Below are 21,733 nucleotides of genomic sequence, written 5' to 3' on the forward strand. Positions count from 1 at the left end.
CATATAAGCTCAGTGTTTGCGTCAGAGGAAGCATGCTTCGTCAGTAGAATCATGCTGCTGTCTGTGATCCCCTTTCTCACTCTCTCTCTCACTCGCTCTCTTTTTGACCCTCCCACTCTCTTAGGACCGGCTGCATGCTCTCTGTTTCACCATCCCCAGTCAACCTTCTTTCTGTCTCTATTCTCCTCTTCTCTCTCTCTCTCTTTTATTTTCCTTCTTCTCCAAAAGTTATCTGGTGAGAAAACAAGACGTTTGGATGATATTGACCCTGCCATCAGGTTGTATGTTTCTCTAACTATTCACTCTTGAGGTTTAGTTGATCTGGAGAGTTGGAGTGCAGTGCTGTATCCTTCAGACTGTGATTTATGCTCACGGTGCTTGTGGCAGAGCAAGACATGTGAGGTTTATTAGGCAAATCTGCGGGATCGTCTTGTCTGCGGCAGCTCATCTGAAGATTATAAATTACAGTGACTCTAATCTCATTGATGTCTTTGCCATTCTGTTATCAACTAATTTTGTAGTTTAGCAGCATTTGCATGTAGCGCTTCTGTAGTTTGCAGCCAGAAGTTTTAATCTGTTGTATATGTTTTGAAGATAGAGGAGGAAATTGTACTTCTTTTTTTGAGATTGGTGTTGCCATTTTTTTATAACTCTAGCATGGAGACTTTCAAAATAGTGCACTTTTGCTTGGTCACTGTGTTTGTGTAATATGAATAATAAAAATAAATAGTCAAGCAAATGATTAAACTGCTGTGTTTATAGGCCACTGAGTGTGAGTGTGAGAGACAGAGAGACTGTAATTTCTACATGCTGGCAGAGAGATAACTCAGATATTTATATGCACAAGCTTCTCACTGCAGACTAGATATTTATTTGGACAAGAAGATAGCCCTGACCATAAATTCTGATTTGCAGTAGCCTGAAACCTAAAATACTGTATTTAGGCAAGGTGGTGTAAGATGCTGTGCTATACTCAGAATGTTGTCAAATGTGTGTATGTATGTATTAAGGGAAGCAAACCTGTTGGTGATTTTATCAAGATGTTTCTTTGACTTGACTCTTTTTACCATGGTAAAGGGTCTTTTGCACTTTCCAAATGGGGTAGTTCATCATCATTTTTTAACCTTCACTTTTGGGCTGCACAATATTGGAAAAATTTTGCGATATACAGTTGAAGTCAGAATTATTAGTCCCCCTGAAATATTAGCCCCCCCTGTTTATTTTTTCCCTGAATTTCTGTTTAACGGTGAGAAGGTTTTTTGACCTTAAAATAGATTAAAAACATAAAAATTAAAAAAATAATAATAATAATTAAAAACTGCTTTTATTCTAGCCGAAAAAAAAAAACGATTAAGACTTTTTCCAGAAGAATAAATATTATCAGACATACTGTGAAAATTTCCTTGCTCTGTTAAACGTCATTTGGGACTTATTTAAAAAGGAAAAAAATTCAAAGGTGGGCTAACCATTCTGACTTCAACTATATATTGCGATATGAATACAGTTTCACCAGATGACTTAAAATATCTACAATAATATATTATTATATCTAATAATATAATATCTATCTAATATAAATATCTATTTGGAAAAGATTTATAATGTTAGATTGACTGGGATGATTCTGTAGTGGGAGTGCGTCTCTATAAAATCTAATAAACAATCTGTAAAATTTTGGGGTCCCGTGAAACATTTTCATTTTTGTCTGTGCTACTTGCACTGCATTTCTGTATTTGCATGTGTTGTGATTATTTTCATGCACATGTTTAGTCAGACATTGAGGAATTATTAATGTTTACTATTTGCATCTTCATAAAATCTAACAAACAATCTGTAAACTTTTTGGGGTCCCCCAATACATTTTTATTGTGGTCTGTGCTATTTGCAGTACATTTCTGTATTTGGATGTGGTGTAATTGAAATACAGTGTTTAATGTTTCCCGAGTCTAACAGTGTTCAAGTACAGTAACTGAATGATAAAATAAAAATAATTCAATAAAATTAACCATAGTTATAGTAAAAAAAAAATCATTATACAGTACAATTACAGACATAAACACAGGCAAATTATAAATTATAATACAAACTCAACATAGCATATCCTTCACATTGCGATATCGATGCTGAAACGATATATATTGTGCAGCTCTACTTCACTTGTTACAAACCTATCAGAGTTTATAAACATAAACATAATAAAACATTATAAACATAAATGTTTTATTTTTTCAATGATAACTAAAAAGTTGATTTTAGCTATTGACATCCACTTTTGTTTCCTAAATTGAATTTAATAAATACCATCAACAGCCTAGTTATCAATATTCTTTCAAATATATTATTAATAAAATAAGATTATCGCATCTTTTGAACATTCAGGTTTTGATCAAACAACGACAGACTTTTAAATTCTGTGTGAACTACAGTAGTCTATTCTGTTGTATAAAGTAAAACAAGGCAAGTGTGTGTTCACAGCAGTAGCTAAAAGCCCATATGAAACTGCCAAAATGTGGAAAATCCTTGTAAAGAAGTTTAGGAAGTGAGTGAGCCATGACAGCATGGGAAGAAATGAGAGTGAGAAAAACTGCAGCTCAGAAAACTGTTAGGAATTGAAACATGGCATGCACATGCTCAGCTACTTCACATACAGGATTAGTGAATTTCCTGTTTTATGAACTGTCATAATACATGTCAGATTAAATATTTAAGGTGCTGAAAACCTATAAAATCTGTTGAGACGTTGTCATATACTTTTTTATTGAAAGCAAAGTATGAACATCACTATATCTTTTGAGAACCATATTATTAATTAAATGCATCCAGATGTAAGAATTTATCCAAGATGTTAATACTTTGTGATTTATTTTTTCAAATCAATTAACTACCAGACTAACAGATGTCTTAAACCAAATTGGGTTCTAACTAAAGATGAGCAAATGCAATTAATTATAAAAGGCACTGTTTTTTATAATTGAATTAACTCCATGGAATAATGCTCATACAAGATAAAGATAAAATATGCCCTGAGGTTTAAAAAAACAAAAAACAAAACATAAATACAGTTAGGTCCATAAATATTTGGACATCGACACAATTCAACGTTTTGGGCTCTATACACCAACACAATCGATTTGAAATGAAACAAACAAGATGTGCTTTAAGCTTTAACTTGAGGGTATTTACATCAAAATCAGGTGAACGCTGTAGGAATTACAGCAGTTTGCATATGTGCCTCCCACTTGTTAAGGGTCCAAAAATAATTGGACAATTGGCTTCTAAGCTGTTCCATTCTTTATTATGATTCTTGTAAGATTGTTCTATATGCCATCAACATCTAGTTTTGTGTGGTGGATATGTTGCTTTTTTTGTTTTCTTTTGTAATGATGTAAAGGAAGAACTAATATGTGAGGGAAATGTTCTACTAATGTTAATTACAGTTCTCAGAGTCACCACGCAGACTTGCACACATCTAGTATTAGCTGCAGAGACAGGAGCCTTATGAACATCTTTTTTTTTTTGAGTTTCTTTATAATTCCCAGGCTTTGTCAGAACTGCTGGGCATAGACTGTAGGTGCACTTTCGTAATGATTAATTATGCATAAAAATTCTGCTGGATTGTTAGATGCATGTGCAAATCACATAATCGGTCAGAAGACGTGCCAAAACCAGAATCTTCAAAGCTTCATATTTACCCCCACATCTCCTTCATGTTGAAAAATATCCCGTTATCCATGGAGAAGTGGATTTGAAGTAAAGCGGGATGGAGGTGGAAGATCAGAACATATATGCTTTGAAAAATGAAAACAACATTTCTGCCCTGCTATATGTGCTGTCAGTGAGAGAATATAAACTGTGAGGAGATTCGGGTCATCTTTGCTCACATTTAGTTGTAACCTGCAAGCGCCCTGCAGTGATGGCCAGCGCTAAGGTAATAGAGGAGGAGGTCGAGTCTGACTCACTCACACTCGCAAACACACTCAATTGAGTTTTTCAATCAGTGGAATTGCACTGAATCGCACAAAGGGATTTCAGAAAAGGGACACGGCCGCTCTTGAGCACATGCACAGGGTTATTTTTACAGCACACACTTTGCGGAGTTGAACTGTGATGTTGAGGCAGAGTGAAGGTCAGAGCATTACATGTATAATGGCCTCAACAACAAGGCTGATGAAAAGCTGCATGCTGTGTGAAACCAAACACAGCTCAAACCAACAACCAGATGTGTTAATCTCATCAGTGTGTCTCTGCTAGCTTGCGTCTCATCAAACTTTGCTTTCCCTCCCTCATACAAGCAAGATTGTGTGTATGTGTGTGCGTGTGTAGCTATTAATCAGTTTCTAACCACCAAGGCCTTTTCTCATCTCTTCTGCTCTTGTAGATTATGCAGTTTTACTAGCTACAGTAGCTCAGGTGTCGCATTTTCTAATGCATTTGTCTCGAGAGGTGTGACCTTTACTTTAACAAATAACATCAGCACGCTAAATCTGTTCTGATCCTGTGGATCTGTATGTGTGTGTGTTTGACACAGAGGCATGTCATATCCAGAAACTGTGCCTGTGCACTATGTAAATATTTACTCAAGCTAAAACGACACTGTGTCTCCCGCCCCTTTCTCTCTCCCTTTTTCCGTCATGTTTGTGGTGAGCTATGCTGAACTGGAGGTGTGTTATAAGTGAAGAAGGCATCAAAAAATCTGTACATTAAAGAGCCCCTATTATGGGTTTTTGAAAATGACCTTCCATGCAGTGTGCAACACAGCTCTAAGTGAATGAAAACATCCAGCTGGGGTTCAAATCTAAAAGTGCACCTTGTTGAAAAATATAGATGTTTTTAATAAAAGATTCGACTCAGAGTCGTTTAAATGATTCGTCATTCGTTCACATCTTTTTATATAAATAGAGTAATTCAATGCAGTTCTGTAGCTACTGGTCAACTGATTCAGACTCTGCACTGCATATCTTGCAATTTGACTATTGTAGATGCGCACATTGCAATATCAATGCTGAAATGATACATTGTGCCACCCTAATCAATACATACAGTACATCCACATATATGTATGCATATAAACAAGGTGTCAGCGGGGTCTTAAAATGTCTCAGATTTCAAAAACAAAATTTTAGGCTTTAAAAAGTCTTACGCCCCATTCACACGAGGCGTCAGCTTTAACAATTCCTATTCACTTTGAATGGGTGACGTCAGGCATTGCTGAACTGCATTGTGGATCTGTCGGCACCGCTTCAGAGGCGTTGCTCGCTGCAAAACTTGGGACTTGCTCAACTTCAAGCGCTGACGGAAGCATCAGCCAATCAGATTGCTGTATGCAAATAAACCAGCTCAGGCAGTGGCCTATTGCTCACTATTTTCATTGGCTGATGCTGCTATGACGATCGCGTAAGCCCCAACTTCAGACACTCAGACACGCCCTCTGTCAAGCATTGACGTTGAAGCCCTGTGTGAATGGGGTGGTAAATTCACTGAAATATTGTGTTGTAGGCCTTCAAATCATTTTAAACAGGTCTACATTTCCCTAAGTCCAAGTAAAGTTACCCATTCTGGCCGACACCCAAACATAATCCATCTCAAAAGCTCCTTCTTTTATATATATATTTATATATATATATATATATATATATATATATATATATATATATATATATATATATATATATATATATATATATATATATATATATGTGTGTGTGTGTTTTTTTTATTGCAAAGAGATACAATTCACAACAGCTGTTAGACATTTTTACAGCACAATCTGTAAATTCCATAATGCAGGAAAAAAAGTAAAGCAACACCTCCTTTTACATCAGTGTTTAACCTAAGAGAAACACTGCTTTATATGATCTGTTATCCATTAATAGAAAAAAACTATTTACAGAAGTAACCAGGCCATTAAAAAGTCCTTAGTGTTTAGCCCTGTTTAAGTCTAAAATTTAATTCTAAATGGTCTTAAACGGTTCTTAAAAAGTCTTAAATTTGATTTGAAGAAACCCTGATAAACACACATGTTTGTAAGCAAATACATATATTCTAATATACAACACATTATATAGGCAGTATTTTAAATAATAATAAGATGGCCATTTTGAGCTTTTCATTTAAGGTGAGGTTGGTTAGTCGGGTTTTAAATGTGGTGTGACCAGAATTGTGTAACTTTGATGAAATAATTTTGATGAAAACAGCAACATAAACCCTTGAAATACTTTAATATAATAGTGATTCTAGTAGCAAAGCTAATTTGTCGCTGCTCAATCTCTGTGTGTTCGAGAGACTGCCTCTGTGTGTGTGTTTGTGTGTGTGTGTAGTTCAGTGAAGACAGTGCATTAATATAGAATGGTGATTAAATTAGCTAGAAACTGGAACTGCCTGTGCATTGCATGATTTCAGTGTACACCTTCCAGGCAATCAGAGCCTGCCATTTGATGAATTTTAAATGTGATTTATTCCTGTGATGTCAAAGCTGCATTTCCAGCAGTCACTACTCCAGTCTTCATAATTCAGAAATCTTTCTAATATGCTAATAATTTGTTTTTAGTATTAAACAGTTCTGTTATTCAATCAATAATCATTAAGGGAAAATTTTAATAGACAAAAAAATACACTATTTGATTAAATCTTTTAACACTTATTTTTATTGAAAGCTGAAAATCCACATAAAAGAACCATATGAACATATAAACAGCAGTACAAAGTGTGCATTTCTGTGACCCTGGCACACTGTTCTTAAAACAAAATATTTTTATCATTACATTTTTTTTTTATTGCCATCCGTATTATTTGTCAGTGAACCATAAGCGCATAGCACTTCAGTGACTGCAGTGTGTGTGTGTGAACCATAAGCACATAACACTTCAGTGTCTGTATAGTGTGTGTGTGTGTATATAAGACTAAAGGGGAGACATCTGACCGCAGACAGTTTAAGCACTTCCTCTTTCCCATGGTCGGGGGCACACCCCGAGAGGGACAGCACTGTCATTATCACGTACATCTCACACACATCACACAAAATCCCTCATGTCATTCCCTATAAATTCAGATGCTTACAGAGAGCTCACATATCATTTGTTATTTATAGATTTTAAGCATCTTTATAAAAAATAATAAGATTTTTCCTGTTACCATCCTTAAAAATAAAAACATTAATATGCATACTATTCATGTCTACTGTACATTCATATTATTCATACTGTATATACATTATTCAATGACAATATATTACATTATTGACTACTGTACATAAATTGTATACATATATATTTATATTATTCATATGAATGATGTCTTATATTTGCATGCCATCTATTGTTTCACATATACAAAGAGTACATGGAGGGAAGGCTAAAACAGTGACAAACAGAAGCAAGGCCTTTCGCTTCTCTTGTCTTGTCCTGTGCCTGACTGATTTTGTCCTAATAATCTGATTCTGTCCATCCAGAGTTTCATATCATAATGGACAGACATGCATAAACTTGCACATGCGGTCACGTTCAGTGGAGCTTAATAGATTAACACATTTCTGAATAAGTGTCAGAACAATCTCTCTGCACTTTGATGTCTCTTAATTATTGGTGACAGTGGAATTACAGGAGGCAGTAATAAATTAACATCATAAAGCTGATCATCATAACATTTGGCAGTTTCTTTTTTGATGAATAAATTAAAAGAACTTCATCTCTGGAGCTGCTTTTGAAAGGCTTCACCAGCTTTTGGATCTGTGGATTCAAAGCTATTATCAAATGTGTCTTAAATTATGACAGAAAAATGTTCCATTAACAATTTAGAATACATTTCTAAAAGTAATAATAATAGCAACAATATTAATAATAATTTAATTGTAATTAATAGTATATATAAGTGCATTCCTCACAGATCTATAGGAAGCTATACATTACTATTTGTTCATATATTATTAGTCTTAGTATTATTATATATTAGTCACTACTGTAGCCAAATCTGGAGCTTACCTTACAAAATAACTTACAATAACGGTCCAAAAACTAGTTTAAATTTGTTTAAATTTTAAATTTAAAGAGGAAAAATCAGGAGAAGCAAAAAAAAAAAAAGTAGTTGAAATTTTGCTGATTGTAAATATTTTGCTTGAATTTAATTGTATTATCTTTCAATTTCTAAATGTATTTGATGACTAAAATATTATTTTAATAAATATATCTGTCTAATAAACCTGTTTTGTTTAAATGCACCACAATACATTGCCTATATTCACTGAGAAATGGAGAAAAGTATTCATTTTCAAAATGTGGTGTACTCAACTGAGCAGTGTGTGTGTGTGTATATATATATATATATATATATATATATATATATATATATATATATATATATATATATATACATATACATACATACATACATACATACATACATACACACATATATGTATATGTATATATATATATATATATATATATATATATATATATATATATATATATATATATATATATATATATATATATATATATATATATATATTAGGCAGCAACAAACTGAACTTTTTAATTGTTTAAGTTTTATGTGGAATAAGTGCAGGCGTGTGTGCGTGCATGTTTGTAAGCGTGTGTATGTGTTTGACGACAGATTTCTGTGAAAGGTGTGCAACTGCTTGTTTAACAACTACATTTCGAAAGTCTACTTATATTTGAACTAATATTTTGTCCACGATGATTTAAATGGGATAAATGAAGAGATGTGATTGGAGAGAATTTTAGTGAACTGTAAATGCTGCAAGAAATGTATTCTTTTTTTAGGCATCAGCGCTTCAGCCATCAAACTCTGCTTTTGTAACAAATTCATGCCTTCAACAACACATTTCAAGACAGTCACTGTCAGAGTTTAATTGCATGCTGTGAGCAATTTTCCAATTACAGCGTGCAATCTGCATTGGCCTGAAGTCCAATGGTTTCATGCATTATAAGTTAATAGATATCCAGGCTTCTTGTTTGTTGCGTTGAATGAGCAATTTCGCCACTGCAGGTGAATTTACATTTGACCGTTCAATTTAAAACGCATGTATTCAGATCTCCCATGTTGCACACTTTGTCTCTTTTCAGCTTTTTAAAAGCAGACTATTAAATTCTAGGGCTACACAATACTGCACTGTAAAACATGTCTGTTAAATAACACTTTCTGTATTTTGGGATTCACAATTGTTTTCCGTTTATTTATGGATGTGAATTGCATTATGGGACCTTGATCTCTGCTGTGTCATATTTTGATTTTAAAATTTTAACTCTACAGTTTAACAGAGTGACTATTATTGGCATTTTAATAGTTTAAAACAATATAATGTACTGTATAAGAAATAATATATAACAAACTCTGTGAAACACGTACTAGCAGTTTTTGTACCGAACAACCCAGACAATGTATAACTTTTAAAAATGTTAAATGCAAAAGCATTAGGGGGTGTCAGAATCCACTTTAGCTATTTTAAGGACGGAAAAATCCGCATTGCGACACGGCAGATGGTCTAACAGGGTTGAGCTTATTCTCTTAATTAGTTATAGGTGTGTTTTGAGAATAAACCAAATCAGAGTCTCATCTCCCATTCCCTTTAAGAGTCAGCTGCGTCGCTCCATAGCACATTTGCTATTTACAAGGTGGACTTTATAAGTGGAAAAACTGAACACTTCACTAGCGAGAAAGCCGTTAAACAGACCATCTGCAGCGAGAGAATGAGCGATGAGACTCCTCATTTTTTACTTTCGCTTTCACTGTCATGGATAGGGAAACGTGTTGTACGCACAGACATCCATTAGCCTATACATAATTAATTTCATTTGTTAAGCACAAAGATTTGTTTCAAAACTATTTCTAAATTCAGTTCTAATTTCCAGCAAACGAATAAATGAACAATAATAACGAAGTGTGGTCAAAATACTGAGTTATATGCAAATACACATGCTTTGCCCCATATGGTCCAAAACCTGATAGGTGGGCAAATCTAAGCTTGTTTCTAATAAAAGAAATATAATATGCATATAATAAATAATACTGCTAATAATAATAACATTATACAAAAGTACATTGTCATGAATAAACTGAAAAAGCCCCCGAGATGAAGAAAGCATAAAAGTATGGTTTTTATATTTATGTAGGCTAGAAAATAATAATTTTTGTTATGTTTTAATCCTTTAATTCTTTTTCATATGTAAAGATATTTGTGTATTGCTGTACATCCTGTGTGTATTAAGCAATGTGTCAGCGAGGCACACAAATAATGCGCTCTGCGCTGGACTATAGACCTGTTTTGATCTAGTCTATTGAACAGACTATTTTTGTTCCTCAAAATAGCAACGCGCCAGCAATGCGCCTTAATACGCTCCTTTTTTAGACCAGAATGCCTATAGGCGCACATATGAGCACAAATGCTTTTGCTATTTAAACAGCGTGGTGCAAAACGTCAAAAAGACTCTTGCGCCGAGCTGAAACTAGCAAACAACATTTGCGTCACGCCAGGTGGATGATTGGGCCCTATGTGTGCAAACAGATGACAGCAGATTAGGCAAAGCACGATAACCGGTTTCAAGGTTTTAAAACCACCAGAATTTTCTGTTATACCGTCCTACGTCATATTTTACATTTTTAATGTGTTTTTACAACTATTTATTTAGTTTTTTTTTTGGGCAACAGTATCTCCACAACAAAAGCTATTAGTCAGGCCACTGTTCAGCAAACATATGAAAAACAAATCGCTTAAACAGTGCAGTGGCTTTACTTTATATCCAAACAAAAAAAGCAAGATCTCCACATATGTAAGTTAATCAGTGTTTATGAAACTAATGAAGACAGCAGAAGTCAATAATTGAGTTTAATTATTTAGCCTGACATGTTTACTGTTCCAAAATATTTTTTATGTTCCTTAAAATAAAATATATTGCATTCAGGGGTGAAAAAAAGTAGTTGTTTATTACCCAGACATTTAAAAAATAGGACGTATATTTCAGAGCAGTAATCACAATACCGTCATACCCTGAAACTGTGATATTTTTATCCAAGGTTATCATACCATCAGAATCTTACACCGACCCATGCTTACGGCAGATACAAATTCTCAAGCAACAAGCCATCTCTGCAGTCAGATACTATTGGGTTTCATTCACTAACTTTTCATTAATTTCCCTGTTGTACGCACAGACATCCATTAGGCTGTACATAAATAATTTCATTTGTTAAGCACAAAGATTTGTTTCAAAACTATTTCTAAATTCAGTTCTAATTTCCAGCAAATGAATAAATGAACAATAATAACGAAGAGTGGTCAAAATACTGAGTTATATCCAAATACACATGCTGCGCCCCATATGGTCCAAAACCTGACAGGTGGGCAAATCTAAGCTTGTTTTTAATAAAACAAATATAAATATGCATATAATAAATAATATGCGACAAACTCTGAAGTACTGGATGATAGGATAGTCATCATTTCCCGCTTAAACCAAAAATGTGCTCTCTAGCTTGAAGCCATTCTCATTAGTTTGTTGTCAACCGCCTGACAACTGCTGTGTGTGATTCTCTTTGCAAAATGTAGCAAAAGTACTATAAAATGCGAATAGTTTGATTGATTTGATTAAAATAAGAATACTCCACATCTTAATTTGATTTCTGTTTAATTAAGGTGATCAAAAAATTTCTGTTTACATGGTAGACTTTTAATCAGAGTATTGTCTTAATGATAGTAAAATCTGAGTAAAATCATCTGCCAAATGACTAAATGTAAACATGAGTATTGATGTGCATGTAAACGTACTGATTATTTTCCTCCGATTTAATATTTCCCTGGAGAAATTGTATTTTTATTAGCAAAGTCTTTTACTTGTGTAAAGATCATACTAAAATAAACAGGTAATACATATGTTATTTACCGTAGCTCTCTTTTAAAAACTCTTTAGTTACAGTATAGTACAGGTTTTCTCTTTGTTAAAACTTTGATGTTTAAAGCATGACAAACCATTTATTTATTTATTTTGCAGTTGTTTGATTTGATTTTTTCAGCTATTTGTTTTCAAGCAGTGCAAATTTAGTTCATGCTACACTTGTTTCATGCCAGTCATTTATGGATATGCCCATAATTTCATTCATAACACATGCGCAACATACTGGCGCAGGCTTACTGGTCATCAGAAAAATGAGTGTTTTAATACTAGTTATGGTGTGTTCTCTTTCAAAGCCGTTACTCCAAAAATAATACATGCTTGATAAGAAACCCAAGCGGTCACAACACTTAAAAGTGGATGCAAAATTGCATATCTGTGCATCTGTTTGTAATAAATTTAGATTAATACCACCTGGCCGACAGGTACTTTTAACAGTGTGTCATTCAGAGCAGACAAACTCTTCATGTAAATGAGTGGTGGTCTTTGCATCTCTCACAAGGCTCTTTACAGCACATGAACAATACAACCCTGTTAAAGCCAACCCATGCAAATCAACATGGCATCATCTACACCACATGTGTGTATTTCATGCTATTTGTTTACTTGTCTGATTCTCATAGTCGTTTACTCTTAAGCTGTTCTGACGGTCCCGCACACAAGTGTTTGAGTTAAATGATCTTTCTCCTCAGTGTCAACACTTGAGACATGGCTGACAGCTTTTTTTTAATGTCTCCAAGCATAATGGAGGAGGGATCATCTGTATCCGTGAAATGTCAAGTGTTTCAAGATGTATTAGTGCACAAAAAGTAAAAGACACTGTTGCTATTGTGTTGCTATTTACAACATGCCTTTATATGGGACATTAACGTACATTTTCACTTATAAAAACATGGCACGGTATGACTTAAGCTTGTCCTTAAAATCACACAATTTAATGAACGCACCCTGATCAATGCCAGCTTCTACTCCGTCAAAGGATGTCACTTCCGAGTCATAGCCTTAATGCAAATGGGACAGGACTAACATGGGGACAATTGTGAATTTATTTGTATCATATACATTTGTAGTATTTATTTGTAGAATTAATTTATAATTTCGTTCTTTTAATCAATTGATGTGAATGATAACAACTTAAACTTGCTATTTCTGAAGTATTTTTTTTTCTAAATTACAGGTTTTAGCATATTAAAGCTGTAGGTTCAATTGGGCTGACGTAAAGGAAAATGACAGAGTTTGTAAATTTGTAAAGTGTTTTAAATTAAAAATAATAAATCTGAGAACAAAATGAAATACATACTTCTTTACAGACCAACTTACAGAAATCAACTATCTGTCCATTTTAGACATTTTTTTGGGATGAAATACTTTTTATTCACTGTATTTATGTTTTTATTTCAGGGACACCACATTTTATTACCTCTTTATTACCTTGAGGTGACCCCTGATTAATAAATGGACTAAGCCGAAAAGAAAATGAATAAATGAATAATGTACGTTTCTGGTAGAATGTCCCCTATTTGAATACTTCTTACATGTACTGTCACTTTAACTGCTGTTCATTGCAGGTCTTTTTGTAACTACCTGTATGTGAACTTATGCAGTTCATAAATCTCGAGTATGTCAGCATTATTGCTGAATGTGCTGAAATATCTGCATTAAATACATACACTGTACACATTTTGGCAGATGAACAATTACAACTTGCTGCAATTAGGTTTATTTGTCATCAATATGGATTTATGCTAATTTCTCCTATTTTACATTTAGATTATTTAGTAGATATATGCTATGTTTTTTAGCTTTCCTATTTAGGGATTTATTAAAGAAGGTTTGAAAGTGTCTTTAATAACCATTATTTTGTAATGACCAGTGATGTCTCAAGAATCACTAAGTGATAGGGTGGCACAATATGGGACAAAAAGTGACAATGTGATATTTTTTTTTTTAGATTTATTATTATTTATTTGTCTAGGACAGTGTTTCCCAACCCTGTTCCTGAAGGCAGGCACACCAACAGTACACCTGAAGTTAATGGGTCAGAAAAGGGAGACATCCAAAATATGTACTGTTGGTGTGCCTCCAGGAACAGGGTTGGGAAACACTGGTCTAGGATATACATTTTCAGATTCCATTGCCTAATTATTAAATTGTTAAAATGACTATAAATTAAATATTCTTAAGAAGAAAATATATGTGTTGTTTAGATGAGTGTACTTGCATTATAATGCTATTATATTGTCATTCGGGCATTATATAATAAGTGACATAACATGGTCTTAAAATGACAATAATATCATTTATCGCAATATATTTTGGTGCAATATATCGCACACCAAAAAAATAGCTATCGTGACAGGCCTAGATATGACTATAATTTCACAAGATACTTATACAGGGTGTCCGCGGGGTCTTAAAAAGTATTAAAAGTTGATAAATCCATGTAGAGAAATTTAAGACCTGTAAAAAGTATTAAAAAGTCTTAAATGCTATTTTGCAAGGTACAGTATTAAATTTTACATCATTTTTGATTATGCAATGTATGGTTGTATGCTAAAATTTGCCTGAGTTAAATCTGCGAATATCAGGATGCTGTGTAGTTTATGAAATCAATGAAATCCTAGATTTGACATCATGCTGCTTTGTTTACTGCAGTAACCAAGGCAACACCAATATGTCTGTGCGCCAACTTGTTGAATTAGCTAGATTTAATAGATTTGTATTCAGCATATGAATAATGTTTTAGTTTTGGATTAGTTTCTTACATTAATATTTAGTAAATATACTGTAAGTTAAAATCTCGCCAGTGTTTCCGGTTAAAAAGTGGTTATAAGGTCTTAAAATGTATGGAAAGACTCTTAAAAAGGTCTTAAAAGGTAATTTCCCTGAATTTCCCTCTCTGATTCCTGTATATATACTCTTGTATTATACTGATGCAGATACTTATAACTCTATTTGAAATGAATTCATCAATTTGCATTGATTGGGATTTTTTGTAGAGCATCTGCAAAAATACAATTCTGTTGAACAGATACAAATGAATTTTATGGTATTATGTGAAATCGAACACAGTATTTAGGTACAAAAATCCAATAAAAATGTATAATATAACAGTGTATAATATAGTCTTCATTCGTATACATAATTAAATACAATTCATTTTGATATATTTACCTTTTATAGCCTCTTGGTTTAAGCTTGCATAAATCTTACACAGTCATAGGTTTTAAAAACACATACAAATAAAAACCTTTCACTCGATTTTTAGGGTTAAACTTTTACACAGCGGATGCCCTTCCAGTTGCAACCCAGCACTTGGAAACACCCATACACTCTCGCATTCACAAACATACACTACGGCCAATTTAGTTGATTAAATTCACCTACTGTATAGCGCGTGTCTATGGACTGTAGGGGAAACCGGAGCTGTAGGGGAAAACGCCAACTGGCCCAGCCGAGAATCAAACCAACTACCTTCTTGCTGTGAGGCAACAGCGCTAACCACTGAGCCACCCCAAAAATTTATTATTAATATGCTGATTAACCGTATATGATGATATATGGTGATAATACCAATTTGACATCGCAGATCCTGCAATCTGACTTATTGCAGATTCACACTTTGCGATAACGATGCTGAAACGTCCATATTGTGCTGCCCTATTATGTGATATCACAAAAATGCTTGATTTCCAATTATATAACACAAGAATACATCTATATATTGCATAAATCTATGTAAAAAGCTTATTTATTGAAACACACACAGTTTATATATACTGAAAAAAAATATTTAAAGATGATTCCTTGGATTTACTCAATTTTTTACATTAAATGGTTGTAAACAATTTATTTGGGCTGAATTTAAATAAACAAATTAAGTTGAACATTATTAAATTTAATTTGTTTGTTTAAATTCAACACAAATAAATAGTTTGCAACAGTTTTGCATGCAACACTTTTTTCAGTGTAGGATGGTGTCTGCAAATGGCTTTTCCGCTGTAATACTGTGAGATTTGTTGCAATGGTAACATTAATCTAAAAGTCTACCATCTTTCATTTTCATTTTATTTGTCTTTCATCAAGTTCCACATAAAATAATTAATAATTAAGGTGATGTTCTTTTTATATCTAAAGTATTAATGTGTAGTATGAATCCCTTTTTATTTCCTTTTTTGATTAACTTCAGATATGAATAACATGTATTGTGATATGTCTAATGAAAGGTCTTATACCTTGACACATAATTCTAGTGCTAACACACACCCTTAGTTGTGCATTTGTGTGAGGTTTTGCTGAAGAAGTGTTAAATGTGAAGTTTCTATTTCGAGTACGCTCTTTAGCAACCTTAACCTTTAACTGTGAGACCACAGCAGGTCTATCACACAACACTAACCCACCCACACGCCATCTTCTCTGCTGTTTCCCGCTCTCAGATACAGCTTTAATCTGGTCAGGCTATAAGCATTAGCTCTGCTGGATTACACACACACACATAGTCTTACCCCTTAAGACATGAGTGTCATCTGGTGCATTTGTGTGTGCGTGTTCTGTTTGGAGAATAAACAGCCTGAAATGCTTCAAAGAGTAAAGTGACAGGCTTAGTCTGGATTAATGTGAGACGCACTGGAATGTAGTGGCAATGTCTTCTCATTTATGATGACAATAGGGTCTACCAGTTTGCTTAAAGTATACTACAGTCAGTCACATTATGTCATTAGTTAGACTCAGTAGTTAAAAACAATCTCATTTTTGTTACAATATACTGTATTAACCACACAAGAAATATTTTCCTTCATATTTAAAAGCATTTTAAATATGAAGGAAAAAGCATTCCATTGCACAGGAAAACAGCATATCAAATGGCATCATTCACTTATTCATCTCAACATCAAAACAGTGAAATTCCGACAGTCCAAAACATTAAAATCACATTTTCATCTCATTATTTGTATCATTAGATACTCGAAATCCATAATTCACAATATTATAGATAAACAACAAAACATTAAAGAAACACAGAAAGGTCCAATTGCTTATTTATTCCTCTTGGTGTAAGTGATTTTAATTTATGAATCCTTCTCTTTGTAATAATCTTTCAAATTCAGATTACCTTCTCTATGTGGATCAGATACTTCCTCAATTCCTATACATTCTAGTTGTTTAATGTCTTGTCTGAAATCTATAAAATGTCTTACTACTGCCGAAGTTATATCTTGTCATTGTACAGTATACTTGATTAATGTTCACTAACTTCAATTGACATGATGACTTCCCTATATATCTCTGCAGACACACACAGACATGCCTTTTTAGGACTTAAAAAATGTGTCCGCTCGGGGTTTCTAAATCTCCGGGATTCAACTTTTGCTTTTGCTTTCTAAAGCTCGTATGCGTATTTATTTTATTAATTCGATGATGTTAATATATTACATGGGCTATTTTACATAAATATCCAAAAATGCTTTGGCATTCAAGTTTGCTTTGAACTTAAAAGAAAGAGAGAAGTAGATTTTACCTGTCAGTGGGTGCACATGGCTCCTGAGTAGCATAAAAGAGAAATTGTGGATGGCTTTTTTTTTACTTTAACCCATTGAAAAGAAACAGTTTATAGTAGATACAATTATTGTTAAAATGTATTGTTTGTCACATGTATATGTATATGTATTGTTTGTGGCATATAGTTATCTGTTTATGTGATTTGGGTAAGTGATGTGTTTCAATTCGGCTACCACCTCAAGTATATTTCAGACCCGTAGGAAGCACTGCCATGTTGAATATAGTTATTATTAGGGTTGCAACAATATGGAGTTCTCATGGTTCGGTTTGGGTTTTTTTTAGGTCATGATTTTGGTATGGTTTGGTTTATAATATGTTCAGTAAAAAAGCACTATCAAAAAATAAATAAATAAAACAAAACTCTATTAGCAAAATACAAAAATGATTACAACATACAGTAGCAATGATTAGGGCTGTACAATATTGAAAAAAATCTGACATTGCGATATTTTGTTTTTCTTTCATTCATTCATTCATTTATTTTCTTTTCGGCTTAGTCCCTTTATTAATCCGGGGTTGCCACAGCGGAATGAGCCGCCAACTTATCCAGCACATTTTACGCAGCGGATGCCCTTCCAGCTGCAACCCATCTCTGGGAAATATCCATACATACTCATTCACACACATACACTACGGAAAATTTAGCCAACCCAATTCACCTGTACCACATGTCTTTGGACTGTGGGGGAAACCAGAGCACCCGGCGGAAACCCACGAGAATGCAGGGAGAACATGCAAACTCCACACAGAAACGCCAACTGACCCAGCCAAGGCTCAAACCAGCGACCTTCTTGCTGTGAGGCGACAGCAGTACCTACTGCGCCACTGCGTCGCCAATATTTTGTTTATCGTAAATAGCTTAAATAGCTCTTTTTGGAAAGAAATCATTCATTTAGATTGATTGGGGTGAATTTGTGAGGGTTTAAATGATGTATAAAAATAATAAACAAATTACAAGCAAAATAATTACAATAGAGCAATGGAAAAAAAGTCTTAGTAACAGTGTTTTCCGAAGACTCAAACCGTTTTCACGTACAGAAATTGTATAGTCTTCATTGTATTGTATTTTGTGTCCAAATGCTTTACACTCTCTTGAAATGCCTTTACAACATGTGCAAATGACAAAGTTTCACTTTGTTATGGTTATACTTTGCAATGACTCTCAAATAGTTCCAACTGTTGTGCTGATCAACTATAATCCAAACTCAACATTGCATATACAGCGACATGACTATTGCAGACACACATTACGATAGCAATGCTGAAATGATGCAGCCCTAGCAAAGATAATACTAAAATAAACAGTGCTTTTAAGCTTTTCCATGGATCTAACAGTAGTTTTCAGTTACTTAAACAGAAAAAAATATTATTAAATAGCACTGCATACTGTAGAGAATCTTCATCTTTTGCATAAATAAAATAAAGGGTAACCATTACTGAGCTATATAGCTATTTAGTAAAGAACAGTGTGATTTCATTATCTCTTGCTGTGTAATTAATGTTCAAAACACAGACAGCAGGAATAAGTTGGTTTTACTTTTAGACGCAGCACTGATGCAGCATAATGAGAAAGGTACAGACATCGATTGACATTGAGATGAAAAGTAAGACTTGCACTTTGTAACTTTTAATCATTTGTTCTGATGGTGCACTTCTCAGATCTCCCGGGCGCTCGCATGCAGACATGCGGTTTACGTCACTTTCATTTTCACATGAAGGCGTCTCCTACTTTAGTACTCACTGATGGGACATTTACTCGCAGAGAGCCATTTTCAGCACATGAACTGGCATTCTAACATGCACAGAGCCAGTTCAGAGAGTTATTTAATGAATGGGGAAAATTAAAATACAATTTTTAAAATTTAATGCAAAACATAAAAACTGCAATATCCATATGCATATTAAACCATGGAGGTCGTACTGAATAGTTCAGTAGTATTGCAGCGTAGTATATAATGTACTATATACTATAATACTATTATATAGTACATAATGTATACTTTTCTCTTTTTTATTAAATGTGCATAATAGATTTCATTCCTTCATTTTCCTTCGGCATAGTCCCTTATTTATCAGGGGTCGCCAACTATTCCAGCATATGTTTTACACAGCGGATGCCCTTCAACTGCAACCCAGTACTGGGAAACACAATCACACCCACACACACTATAGACAATTTTGTTTACCCACCTTCACCTTTAGCACGTGTCTTTTTACTGTGGGGGAAACCAGAGCACCCGAAGGAAACCCATGTGAACTCAAAGAGAACATACAAACTCCACACAGAAAGCCAACTTGAACCATCGACCTTCTTGCTGTGAGGTGACAGTGCTAACCACTGAGCCACTGTGCTCCCCCTACCTATAATATATTCCATTTAGCAGTTTTGAGGGTTTTTTGATGAATTTAGCCCAGTGAGGGGCAGCACTAGAGATTTGACTTTTGCAAGAATTCAGTGTCCCTGTTGATGATGTTTACTTCATGCCACACAAAAGTTGGCAGCACAATAGACATGTACAAACTGGGCAGCTGTATGGTGAAATTTGCATTAATAATGGTGTAAGTGTTATAACTAACTTATCGAGATGAAATTGAAGTCTGATATGCTTTATTGTACTTCTATATGCTCAATTCTACATAGTGAAATTGGTTAGCATGATTGTCACGACCTGCAATTTTGTTTAATAAATATGTAAATATGCATGCATGTAAATGAAATCAAGCTTCATTCTGTTGAACATCTTGCAGGCCCATGCAGGAAAGTTGTAAGGAAACATGGCTTCAGAATACATACCTCTCTCTCTCTCTCTCTCACACACACACACACACACACATACACACACACACACACTGTCTCTCTCTCAATCACTCTCTTTCGACCATGTAGCCATTGTGTCAGTTAATTTTTGGGACTTGGAGCCAAAAATGTGAATATGATTGTGTTCTCTCTGCACTTAGTTTGTGTTATTTGAATTCATCTCATGCTCTTCAGTTTAATGAGTCAAGTTTCCAGTTACAAGTCAGTCTAACAACCTCACCTTACATGAGTCACCAAAACCTAATTGCCATTCTGCGTTAGCCATTATTTCTCTGCTGACTTCAGCTCACTGGCCTCTGTGTGTGTGTGTGTGTGTGTGTGTGTGTGTGTGTGTGTGTGTGTGTGTGTGTGTGTGTGTGTGTGTGTGTTCATGACAGTGTTTTCTTACAAGTAATATAGCTGGCAAAAAAAGAATGTGATAATGTAGCCCACAACTAAATTCTTAATCAGATCCCTGTCTTATGAGAAGTAATAACAGTATGTAATCAACATAGTAATTTAGATCTGTACTAATGTTCATTTGATTGTTTTACCCTTCTGTCTGTGTCAAACTATCTTCTCTGGCAGTGTCATTAGGACGTGATTAGAGGTGTGATGATGAGACGCTTTGCTCATAAGCCGAGATGATAGAAGGAAATGGGTTCTTGAGAATGACAATTATACAACTGGATTAATGAATAAAAAGTTTGCCGATACATTTTTTGAAGGGCACCTATGATGAAAATCAACTTTTGGAAGCTCTTTAGAGAGAACTGTGTGTTGGTATAGTGTGTCCGCTGTCACATAGGAGTGATAGAAACACAGTATGTCTCTTTTTTTATTATTATTATTTCCTGATGTTAAAATAGGATCCAAATCCCTCCCATTTTGAGGCCCACCGCAGCATGACATACTGTAGGAGTGCAGTTTCCCCCGCCCACCGAATTCATTGACAGCTGCGTATTAACATGTTTCTATAGTAACGCATATCCACAAAACAGGACTTGTGCAAAGCAACTGGGATAAAAGGATCTGTTCAGCTCTCTGTGATCATCTGCACCCGAAGAATGAGTTTTACATTTTTAAAACAGTGTGTTTGTAATAAATACTGTACAATGGATACGTAATTCATCACCTCAGCAGCATAGTGTCAATACAATTATAAAAGAAGACGCTTCAATCCTGGTTCGTGGACTTAAATCAGGTTTATTTTGTACATTAACATAACGGATGTTCTTACAGCAGTGGATATTAACGTGTATTCTGTCACATTTGCAGTGCAAAGCTAAACATGTTTGTGCGTGTGTGTAACGACATTGTGTGTGACTCATTGTTGACGAAAGGCTTGAATTAACTCCACAACAGATAAATAACAGTTGGGAAAGTTCTTACTCTAGTAATGGAGATCTGCTTTATTCTTGTTTGTCACTGTGCTGTTTATCTACGTGAGACAAGACTAAACCCATCAGAG

General features: G+C 34.3%; 1 protein-coding gene across 1 annotated transcript in view; it reads left to right on the forward strand.

Moving 5' to 3' along the window:
- Nucleotides 1–179: 179 nt before the first annotated feature.
- Nucleotides 180–21,733, forward strand: part of dgkza (diacylglycerol kinase, zeta a) — a 105,033-nt gene continuing 83,479 nt past the window's right edge. The window contains 1 exon segment of the mRNA XM_056461869.1: nt 180–278. The gene's annotated coding sequence lies outside the window, so the exon portion shown is untranslated.

This window comes from Danio aesculapii, chromosome 7 (assembly GCF_903798145.1).
Source record: "Danio aesculapii chromosome 7, fDanAes4.1, whole genome shotgun sequence".
In the NCBI taxonomy this organism is placed as follows: Eukaryota; Metazoa; Chordata; class Actinopteri; order Cypriniformes; family Danionidae; genus Danio; species Danio aesculapii.